Genomic DNA, 13058 nt, shown 5'->3' with positions numbered 1-13058 from the left:
CTTAGTCCTTTTCAGGTACTTCAGAATATTCTTGACCGCCGTGTAGTGATCCACTCCTAGATTACTTTGAAACCTACCTGCCATACTTATGGCCAGGCTGACGTCCGGTCTTGTGCACAACATTGCATACATGATAGACCCTATGGCTGAAGCATAGGGTATGGTACTCATCTTTTCTCTATCTTCCGCAGTTACTAGACAGTGAGTCTTACTCAACTTTATACCTTGTAACACTGGCAAGAACCCCTTCTTGGACTGCTCCATTTTGAACTTCTTCAAAACTTTATCAAGGTATGTGCTTTGTGAAAGTCCTATTAGGCGCCTCGATCTATCCCTATAGATCTTAATGCCTAATATGTAAGCAGCTTCTCCTAGGTCTTTCATTGAAAAACATTTGTTCAAGTAATCCTTTACGCTCATTAAAACTCCACATTGTTTCCAATCAGCAATATGTCATCCACATATAATATTAGAAACGCTACAGAGCTCCCACTCACTTTTTTGTAAATACAAGATTCTCCAACAACTTGTATAAACCCAAATGCTTTGATCACCTCATCAAAGGTCTTATTCCACTCCGAGATGCTTGCACCAGTCCATAAATGGATCGATGGAGCTTGCATACTTTGTTAGAATTCTTTGGATCGACAAAATCTTCGGGTTGCATCATATACAACTCTTCCTTAAGAAAACCGTTAAGGAATGTTGTTTTCAGATCCATCTGCGAGATTTCATAATCGAAAAATGCAACTATTGCTAACATGATTCGAACGGATTTAAGGATGGCTACCGGTGAGAATGTCTCATCGTAGTCAACTCCTTGAACTTGTGAGAAACCCTTTGACACAAGTCGAGCTTTATAAACGGTCACATTACCGTCCACGTCCGTCTTCTTCTTAAAGATCCATTTGTTCTGAATAGCCTTGCAACCTTCACGTAATACTTCCAAAGTCCACACTTTGTTTTCATACATAGATCCTATCTCGGACTTCATGGCCTCCAGCCATTTGTTGGAATCCGGGCCCACATTTGCTTCTTCATAATTCACAGGTTCATTGTTGTCTAATAACATGATAGATAAGAGAGGATTACCGTACCACTCATGAGCAGTACGTGATCTTGTCGACCTGCGAGGTCCGACAGTAACTTGATCTGAAGCTTCATGATCATCATCATTAGCTTCCTCCTCAACCGGCGTTGCCTCGACAAAGGTTTCCCCCTTGCCCTCCGCCACCATCTAGAGGGAGCAGAGGTTCTACAACCTCATCAAGTTCTATCTTCCTCCCACTCAATTCTTTCGAGAGAAACTCCTTCTCAAGAAAAGCTCCATTCTTAGCAACAAACACTTTGCCCTCGAATCTGAGATATAAGGTGTACCCAACTGTCTCCTTTGGGTGACCTATGAAGACGCACTTTTCCGCTTTGGGTTCCAGCTTTTCAAGCTAAAGCTTTTTGACGTAAGCATCCATCCCCAAACTTTAAGAAATGACAACTTTGGCCTCTTGCCATACCATAGCTCATATAGTGTCGTCTCAACGGATTTTGATGGTGCCCTATTTAAAGTGAATGCAGTTGTCTCTAATGCATAACCCCAAAACGATAACGACAAATTGGTAAGAGACATCATAGATCGCACCATATCTAACAAAGTACGATTACGACGTTCGGACACACCATTACGCTGTGGTGTTCCAGGCGGTGTCAACTGTGAAACGATTCCACATTGTCTTAAGTGAGCGCCAAACTTGAAACTCAGATATTCGGCCCCTCGATCAGATCGTAGGAACTTGATCTTCTTGTTATGATGATTTTTAACTTCACTCTGAAATTTCTTGAACTTTTCGAACGTTTCAGACTTGTGCTTCATCAAGTAGATATATCCAAACCTACTCAAATCATCAGTGAAGGTGAGAAAATAACGATATCCGCCGCACGCCTCCAACTCATCGGACCGCACACATCAGTATGTATGATCTCCAACAAGTCACTTGCATGCTCCATTGTTCCGGAGAATGGGGTATTAGTCATCTTGCCCATGAGGCATGGTTCGCACGTGTCAAGTGATTCAAAATCAAGTGACTCCAAAAGCCCATCAGCATGGAGTTTCTTCATGCACTTTACACCAATATGACCTAAGCGGGAGTGCCACAAAAAGGTGGTGCTATCATTGTTAACTCTACATCTTTTGGTCTCAATGTTATATATATGTGTGTCATCACAATCAAGATTCAATATGAACAAACCCCTCACATGGGGTGCATGACCATAAAATATATTACTCATAAAAATAGAACAACCATTATTCTCTGACTTAAATGAGTAACCGTCTCGCAATAAACAAGATCCAGATATAATGTTCATGCTCAACGCAGGTACTAAATAACAATTATTTAAGTTCATAACTAATCCTGATGGTAATTGAAGTGAGACTGTGCCGACGGCGATTGCATCTACCTTGGAACCATTTCCCACGCGCATCGTCACTTCATCCTTCGCCAGCCTTCATTTATTCCGCAGTCCCTGCTTCGAGTTGCAACAGAACCGGTATCAAATACCCACGCACTACTACGAGAGTTGGTTAGGTACACATCAATAACATGTATATCACATATACCTGGTTTGGCGTTGGCCGCCTTCTTATCAGCCAAATACTTGGGGCAGTTGCGCTTCTAGTGACCCATCCCTTTGCAATAATAGCACTCTGTTTCCGGCTTAGGTCCAGCCTTGGGTTTCTTCATCGGATTGGCAACACTTTTTCCGCTCTTCTTGGAGTTACCCTTCTTGCCTTTGTCGTTTCTCTTGAAACTAGTGGTCTTATTGACCATCAACACTTGATGTTCTTTCCGGAGTTCTGACTCTCGACTTTGAGCATCGCGAGTAACTCGCCGGGTGATTTGTTCATCCCTTGCATGTTATAGTTCAACACAATGCTCTTGTAGCTAGGTGGCAGTGATTGAAGAATTCTGTCAGTGATAGCCTCTTGCGGGAGTTCAATCCCCATCTCAGCTAGACGGTTTGAGTACCCAGACATTTTGAGCACATGTTCAATGACACAAGAATTCTCCTCCATCTTGCAAGCATAGAATTTATCGAAGGTCTCATACCTCTCGATCCGGGCATTCTTCTGAAAGATAAACTTTAACTCCAGGAACATCTCATATGCTCCATGATGTTCAAAGCGTTGTTGAAGTCCCGGTTCCAAGCCATACAAGACTGGACATTGAACTATTGAATAGTCCTCCTTACGTGATTGCCAAGCGTTCAAAACATCTTGGTTAGACGTAGCGAGTGGTTCATCTCCTAGCGCAACATCAAGGACATAATTCTTTTTCCCAACTTGTAGGATGAGCCTAAGATTACGAGCCCAGTCTACAAAGTTGCTACCATCATCTTTCAGCTTAGCTTTCTCTAGGAACGTATTGAAATTCAGGGTTGCTACTGTGTGAGCCATTGATCTACAACATAAAATATTGCAAAGTGGACTTATACTATGTTCAAGATAATTAGAGTTTAAATAATCAAATTACTAATAAACTTCCACTCAAATAGACATCCCTCTAGTTACTTGAGTGTGGCATGATCCAAATTCACCAACTCAAATCCGATCATCACGTGAGTTGAGTATAGTTTCAGTGGTAAACATCTCTATGCTAATCATATCAAATATACGATTCATGCTCGACCTTTCCGTCTCTTGTGTTCCGAGGCCATGTCTGCACATGCTAGGCTCGTCAAGTTTAACCCGAGTGTTCCACGTGTGCAACTGTTTTGCACCCGTTGTATGTGAACGTTGAGTCTATCACACCCGATCATCACGTGGTGTCTCGAAACAACGAACTGTCGCAACGGTGCACAGTTGGGGAGAACACAATTTTATCTTGAAATTTTAGTGAGGGATCACCTTATAATGATACCGTCATTCTAAGCAAGATAAGGTGCATAAAAGGATTAACATCACACGCAATTCATAAGTGACATGATATGGCCATGATCTTGTGCTTCTTGATCTCCATCACCAAAGCACCGGCATGATCTTCATCGTCACCGGCGCCACACCATGATCTCCATCATCGTGTCGCCATCGAGGTTGTCGTGCTATCTATTCTATTACTACTAAAGCTACAACCTAGCAATATAGTAAACGCATCTGCAAGCACAAACGTTAGTTTAAAAACAACCCTATGGCTCCTGCCGGTTGTCGTAGCATCGACGTGCAAGTCGATATTTAACTATTACAACATGATCATCTTATACATCCAATATATCACATCATGTCTTTGGCCATATCACATCACATACATACCCTGCAAAAAACAAGTTAGACGTCCTCTAATTTGTTGTTGCATGTTTTACGTGGCTGCTATGGGTATCTAGTATGATCGAGTCTTACTTACGCAAAAACCACAACAGAGATGTGCAAATTGCTATTTAACCTCTCTACAAGATCGCCCCAGTCAAATCCAATTCATATAAAGTTGAAGAAACCGACACCCGCCAGTCATCTTTATGCAACTGGTCTCTCGTAAGCGTACAAGTAATGTTGGTTCGGGCCACTTCAATCCCACAATATCGTCGAATCGAGAAAATACTAAGGAGTGCAGCAAATCGAACATCAATGCCCTCAAAAACTTTTGTGTTCCACTCTAGATTACATCTACACATGAACCTAGCTCATGATGCCATTGTTGGGGAACGTTGCATGGGAAACAAAAAATTTCCTACGCACACGAACACCTATTCATGGTGATGTTCATATACGAGAGGGAGATCGGATCCACATACCCTTGTAGATTGCTAAGCGGGAAGCGTTAAGAAACGCGGTTGATGTAGTGGTACAGCTTCGTGATTCAATCACCGTCGTCCCACGATCCGTCCCGATCTAGCACCAAACGGACGGCACCTCCGCGTTCAGCACACGTACATCCTCGATGACGATCTCCACCTTCCTTATCCAGCAAGAGAGATGGGGAATTAGATGAGTTCTCCGGCAGCGTGACGGCGCGCCGGTGATGGTGATGATCTATTCCTGCAGGGCTCCGCCCGAGCTCCGTAGAAATCCAATCTAAAGGAAGAACTACGAGGTATAGGTTTGAGTTGCACGTGGCAAAGTTGTGTCTCAAAAACCCTAAAACCTCTAGTATATATAGAAGGAGGGGAGGGGATAGCCCTGGGGCTCAAGGGAGCCCCTAGGGCGCCGGCTGAAGTGGAGAGGAGGACTCCAACTCCAATTCGGTTTGGGGAAGGAGGAGTCCTCCTCTTCCTTCCCACCTCCCTCTTCCTTTTTTTTCTCTTTGGTTTTTCTTCTTAGCCGACATGGACCTCTTGGGCTGGCCTCACCAGCCCACTAAGGGCTGGTGCTCCACCCCTCGGCCACCAAGCTTACTTCCGGGTGGGTGGGCCCCTCCCGGTGAAGATCCGGAACCCATTCGTCACTCCTGGTACACTACGGGTAATGCCCTTTTTGGAGACCAAATGAAACAATCCTATATATCAATCTTCATTTTCGGACCATCCCAGAAACCCTCGTGACATCCACGATCTCATCCGGGACTCCGAACAACCTTCGGTCACCAACACCTATAACTCAACTATACCGAAACGTCACCGAACCTTAAGTGTGCAGACCCTACGGGTTCGAGAACTATGCAAACATGACCTGAGACACTCCCCGGTCAATATCCAATAGCGGGACCTGGATGTTTATATTGTATCCTACATATTCTACGAAGATTTTATCGGTTAAACCTTTGTGCCCAGGATTCATATAATCCCATATCATTCCCTTTGTCCTTCGGTATATTACTTGCCCGAGATTTGATCGTCGGTATCCCTATAACTATTTCAATCTCGTTACCGGAAAGTCTGTTTACTCGTTCCGTAATACAAGACCATGTGACTAACACTTGAGTCACATTGCTTGCAAGGCTTATATGTGATGTTGTATTACCGAGTGGGCCCCGAGATACCTCTCTGTCACACGGAGTGACAAATCCAGTCTTGATCCATGCTAACTCAACAAACACCTTCGGAGATACCTGTAGAGCACCTTTATAGTCACCCAGTAACATTGCGATGTTTGATACACACAAGGTATTCCTCAGGTGTCAGTGAGTTACATGATCTCATGGTCATATGAATGAATACTTGACACGCAGAAAACAATAGCAACAAAATGACACGATCACATGCTACGTTTATAATTTGGGTCTTGTCCATCACATAATTCTCCTAATGATGTGATCCAGTTATCAAGTGACAACACTTGTGTATGGTCAGAAAACCTTAACCATCTTTGATCAACTGCCTAGTCAACTAGAGGCTTACTAGGGATGTTGTTTTGTCTATATATCCACACATATATCTATGCTTTCATTCAATACAATTATAGCATGGATAATAAACGATTATCTTGAAACAGGAAATATAATAATAACTATTTTATCATTGCCTCTAGGGCATATTTCCAACAATGTCATGCTTAGTGTTTGCATCGGTGTTATATTTATTGTTTCTTCCCTCCTCTTCTTACAGGTAGACCCCGAGACTGACGCTGCTGCCGAGTAAGACTACCCTCCCGATGACCAGCTAATACGCACCAAACGTATCTATAATTGTTGCTTGTTCCATGATCTTTTGGGTGACATTGTTATATGTTTTGCTACACTTTTATATCATTTTACACATATTTGGACTAACCTACTAACTCAATGCACCCAGTGCCAGTTTCTGTCTGCTGATGTCTATTTTGCACGGACTTTGACCAAATTTTCCGAAGTAGGAAAAAATCGAGAAAAAATATATAAAAAATCAGCGAAACAGAAGCTTCCGGATCACCGAAGGAGGGCCATAGGGGGGCCATGGGCCTCCCAGGCGGCCTGCTGGCGCGGCCAAGCCCTAGGTCGCGCCAGGAGGTCATTTGGGCGGGTCCGACCTTCTCCGGTGCCCTCCTTTGGCCTATATTTAGAGTCATGAGAGGAAACCCCCGCTGACTTTCTAGAATCGCGAATTTCTCCATCGTTCCGCCGCCGCAGCGCTTCCAAGATCGGGAGCGTCAGGAGACCTCTTCCCGGCACCCTGCCGGAGGGAAGATTGACCTCTGGGAGCTTCTCCACCGCCATGGAGCTTCCCGGACGTGGCGTGAGTAGTCCTCCTTGGACCATGAGTCCATGAACAGTAGCTATGTGATGTCTTCTCTCCAATCTTGTGCTTCAATGGTTAGTCCTTGTGAGTTGCCCTACATGATCGAGGCATCTATATAATTCTCTTGCTATTATTATGCTCGGTTTGTTGGGATCCGATGGATTATGAGATTATGTTCAGATTTTTATGAGTTATATATATTTGATTATCCTTTTATATTATGTTCCTTAGTGATTCATGCATGTTTTCCGTTGCTATTTTTTTGCTTTGGCCAAGTAGTAGATTGTAACTCCAAGAGGGAGATTTATGCATGATTGTGGGTTCATGCCCCTCGATGTATAGCTTGAATGGCAGAAACATGAGACTAGGGGATGTGCTTGTTGCCAGCAGGAGAAAACAATGGTGCTTGTAACCATGGTTGCAAGGATTGTTTACCTTATGCATAGTTCATTAATGCAGTTGTCCGTTGCTTTGAGTTTACACTTTGGGTGGGGCTTGCAACTTAATACCGGCGAGATGTTCTGGATAGATATCTCAAGGTGGATGATTAGTAAGTAGATGCTGATGAATAAACAGTCTACTTGTCTTGGCATACTGCCCATTACTATTGAACCGCTAACTATCAAGTAGCATAATTAGCATTGCGGTGTGATCATAATTCTGTCAATTGCCCAACTGTGATTTGTTTACCCTAGCATAGTTGTTTATCGTCTTTTGGGAGAGAGACATCACTAGTGAACATCATGTGACTCCGGTCCGTATCACCATCATTGTTTACACCTCCATCATTTACCACTTTCATTTTCTTTCCGTTGCAATCATTATTACCTTCCCGCTTGTGTTTTGATCCTTTGCAAACTACAAGGTCGGAGAGATTGACAACCTCTTTGTACTCGTTAGGAGCAAAGTTATTTGTTGTGTGTGCAGGTCCATGTCTTATGCTAGCGCCAGGGTGGAAGACACCTACTTGTTGAGCCTAGGAGTCCTCCTGGTTCGATAAACCTTACAGTCTTCCCGTAAGGGAAATTTGTTGCTGACTACATCTCCACCTTCCACTTGGGGTAACCAACGAGGGGCGAGAAGTATATCCATCAACTTTTTATCAAGCGAATTTCTGGCGCCGTTGCCGGGGACTCGAGTCTTCAAGATAGGGGAGTTGCACACTATCTTTTACCTTTGCTTTTTAGTCTTGTTAGTTTGCTTTTTAGTTTTTTCTTTAGAGTCTTATACCAAAAACCACAAAAAATTAGTTACTTTGCTTTTAGCTGTTAAGCATGTTAAGGTTTGATGCTTGGAAGGAATTTGAGGTCCTAGATTTCCATCAAAGGAATGGAGAAAATATGAAGGAAGCATGGGATAGAATTTATGAAGCACACAAAAGAATTATGCCTTGGATACCTATCAAAATTGTGCTTAGAAATTTTTATCATGGTCTCTGTATATGGTGCAAACACTCTCTTGATATTATAGCTAAAGGAGATTTCTTAGAGTGTGATGAGGCAAGAGCTCTTGATATTATACATGGTCTATCTAATAATCTTGTTTATAATCATGGTTATGACACCATTATAGATAGACTTGCTATTATTGAAGGGAAAATAGATGCTCCAGACTTAGGAGAAAGAGAGAAACCCATGGTTGATAAGGAGCAGATTTTGAAAATAGATGATGAGTGGGAACCTTTTGTTAGAATTAGCATCTCTAACCAAGACTTTCTTGCTTATTGTGATATTGGATCCATGGTTTCTACGATGCCAAAAGTTGTTTATGATTCTCTCTGGTTAGACATGGAAATAATTTCATCTTATCATGAACATGTTGTAGCGCCCAAGATGCGACCCTATCCTTATTTTGGCACGAGGGCCTCGACAGGGATAGGAGCGCATCTCGTCGTTTCGCAAGAATGGATATCGTTACAAGTACATGTATTGAAAAGATGTGTATAAGGAGTTGGCTTACACTCGCCACAAGCTACATCAGAGTCACATCAGTACATTACATACAATCATCATGAAGAAGAGCAGGGTCCGTCTACGGACGAAAACAAACGATAAAAGAACGACGTCCACCCTTGCTATCCCAGGCTGTCGGCCTGGAACCCATCCTAGATCGATGAAGAAGAAGAAGAAACACCAAATGAATAATCAACATGCTCGCGTCTTAATATCACTTTACCTGTACCTGCAAGTGGTGTTGTAGTAATCTATGAGCCACACGGGACTAATCAATCTCATTTCCAAAGGTATCAAGACTAGCAAAGCTTAATGGGTGAGGTATGGTTAAGTGGTGAGGCTACACCAAGCTTAGCGGCTAACTTACGAGTACAAGAATAAAGAGGGGGATGATCTACGCATAGCGGATGTGATATGTTGATGATCAAATGAATGATCATGAACACCTAGTTACGTCAGACATAACCCCACCGTGTCCTCGATCGTAGAAGGAGCTCACGAAAGAGACAGTCACGGTTACACACTCAGTTGGCATATTTTAATTAAGCTTAATCCGAGTTATCTAGGACCGGATGTTAAACAAAGTTTCCACGTTGCCACATAACCGCGGGCATGACTTTCCGAAAGATTTAACCCTGCACGGGTGCTCCAACTAGTCCATCACAAATTACCACAAGCCGCATAGAAATCCTCGATCACAAAGCTCACAATCTCGTCGGACTCCTTAGTGGAAAACCTTGATGACCCACAAGTATAGGGGATCTATCGTAGTCCTTTCGATAAGTAAGAGTGTTGAACCCAACGAGGAGCAGAAGGATCTGACAAGTGGTTTTCAGCAAGGTAATACCCGCAAGCACTGAAATTATCGGTAACAAGTAGTTGTGTGGTGAGGTGATTCGTAGCAAGTAGCAAGTAACAAAAGTAACAACGGTTCAACAAAGTGGACCAATCCCTTTTGTAGCAAGGGACAAGCCTGGACAAAGTCTTATAAGAGGTAAAACGTTCCCGAGGACACATGGGAATTTCTGTCAAGCTAGTTTTCATCATGTACATATGATTCTCGTTCGTTACTTTGATAGTTTGATATGTGGGTGGATCGGTGCTCGGGTATTGCCCTTACTTGGACAAGCATCCCACTTATGATTAACCCCTCTGGAAAGCATCCGCAACTACGAAAGAAGAATTAAGACAAAGTCTAACCATAGCATTAAACTAGTGGATCCAAATCAGCCCCTTACGAAGCAACACATAAACTAGGGATTAAGCTTCTGTCACTCTAGCAACCCATCGTCTACTTACTACTTCCCCATGACTTCCTCTAGGCCCAAATAATGGTGAAGTGTTATGTAGTCTAAGTTCACATAACTCCACTAGAGGAAAAACAACATGCAACACATCAAAATATCGAACGAATACCAAATTCACATGACTACTTGTAGCATGACTTATCCCATGTCCTCAGGAACAAAAGTGAGTACTCACAAAACATAATCATATTCATGACCAGAGAGGTAATGAATAGCATCAAGGATCTGAACATATAATCTTCCACCAAGTAATCCAACTAGCATCAACTACAAAGAGTAATTAACACTACTAGCAACCTTACAAGTACCAATCGGAGTCGCGAGACGGAGATTGGTTACAAGAGATGAACTAGGGTTTGGAGATGAGATGGTGCTGATGAAGATATTGATGGTGATGAGTCCCTCCGATGAGAGGAGTGTTGGTGATGACGATGGCGACGATTTCCCCCTCCGGGAGGGAAGTTTCCCCGGCAGGATCGTCTTGCCGGAGCTCTAGATTGGTTCTGCTCAAGTTCCGCCTCGTGGCGGCGGCGAATCCTCCGAAAAGCCTCCTCTTTATTTTTTTCAGACCGAAACCCTTCTTGTAGCAAAAGGGGGAGCCAGAGGGCCAAGTGGGAGCCAACAAGCCCCCTAGCTGCGGCCAGGGGGGAGGCCGCACCTAGCAGGCTCGCGGCCTCCTGCTCGCGCCCCTCTGTTACTTCTCCGGCCCAGTATTTTTTATAAATCCCAAAAAAATCCATGTTGATTTTCACAGCTTTTGGAGTTGCGTATAATAGGTATCTCAAACTTGCTCCTTTTTCGGGCCAGAATTCCAGCTGCCGGCATTCTCCCTCTTCATGTAATCCTTGCAAAATAAGAGAGAAAAAGCATAAGTATTGTACCGTGAAGTGTAGTAACAGCCCATAAAGCGATAAATATCAATATGAAAGCATGATGAAAAATGGACGTATCAACTCCCCCAAGCTTAGACCTCGCTTGTCCTCAAGCGAAAGTCGAGATCAATAAATATGCCCACATGTTTAGAGAGAGAGGTGTCGACCAAACAAGATACGAACATGCATGCATCATGATCATTGTCAGAACAACAATACCATCATATCTTCTCTTATGCTAAAGTGACAACTCGTTCACAAAGTAAAGTATGGATCAAGAACCTTACCGAGAATTAACAACCGATAGCCTTTAGTCATTGAAGCAATTGCAATTTATCACAACATCGGAAAGAGTCAAATAAGAGCTTGTAAAGCAAATCGACATACTCAATCATCTTTTCATTCTCTAGAATTGCTACAACTCACGTGGTACTCATGATATCAAAGTTTCAGTCGGACACAGAGAAATATAGGGGCTTATAGTTTCGCCTTCCAACCATTTACCTCAAGGGTGATGTCAACAATAATAATTCATGAATGCTTACTTCCAAGTTTACATATGAATATAGATCTTTCCCTAGAATATGACGTTAGCCAAGATAAAGGCGAAACAAGGAAGTGGTGAAGATCACCATGACTCTTTCAAGGGCATAAAGTAAAGGTACAAGATAGGCCCTTCGCAGAGGGAAGCAGAGGTTGTCATGCGCTTTTGAGGTTTCGATGTGTGTCCTTTTAGTGTGGAGGAACGTCACTTTATATTGCCTCCTGTGATAAAGAACTTTATTATGCAGTCTGTCGCTTTAATGTTTTCCTCATCACAGGTTCGTACAAAGCTTATTTTCCACACACTAATAGATCATACATATTAGGGAGCAATTTTTTATTGCTTGCACCGATGACAACTTACTTGAGGGATCTTATTCAATCCATAGGTAGGTATGGTGGACTCTCATGGCAAAACTAGGTTGAAGGTTTATGGATGCACAAGTAGTATCTCTACTTGGTGCGGGAGGTTTGGCTAATATGAGGTGGAAGCAATCATCACATGCTAAGGGATCTCTAGTCATATAACATTGTTTGGATCCAAGCATACACAATTCATTATGTTGTGTTCCTTGTCCAACATCTACTTCTAAGCACGTAATAGTGTAGTGAGTGTTCACAATCATAGATGGTGTCAAAGATGATATATTTATATGTGAACCTCTCCTTCTTTATCACTTCCTATTAATTGCAACCATGACCAAGGTCTACGTTTGTATACCCTCAACAAGTTTCAATCAACATTCTTTTTATATGTGAAGGCATCACTTCCCATAAGATCATTACATGATTTTTTATGCTTTTGTTCTTTTCTCAGTCTCTTGATCATGGCATGAGGCAAGGCCCTTAACTAAGACACTATTTATTATATGACTCACGATCTCGAATACATCGGGGGTGACACAAAGCAAAACTCAAGCCTAAAACACTAAGACCTTTAATCTACTAGAGAAATATAAAACCAAAAAGGAACAAACTAAGAAAAGGTAAAGGCAAAAGATGTGATGGTGATACGATACCGGGGCAATTCCCCCAAGCTTGGCACCAGCCAAGGGGATTGCCCATACATGTGCTTAGTTGTCTTCCTTTGGAGGTGATGGTGGTGGAGTTGTTGCAACATGGGTTTGATCCTCCGTCTTCCAAGGCATAGGTGCTCCATCATGTAAAGATGACTGAGTCTCCGGAATCCTCAAATCTGCAGCCAACTGTATTGATTTAAATCTATACTCATACTCATAGTTTTG

This window comes from Hordeum vulgare, chromosome 2H, assembly GCF_904849725.1.
Source record: "Hordeum vulgare subsp. vulgare chromosome 2H, MorexV3_pseudomolecules_assembly, whole genome shotgun sequence".
NCBI classification, from domain to species: domain Eukaryota; kingdom Viridiplantae; phylum Streptophyta; class Magnoliopsida; order Poales; family Poaceae; genus Hordeum; species Hordeum vulgare.
Note: the sequence above shows the minus strand (reverse complement) of the source record.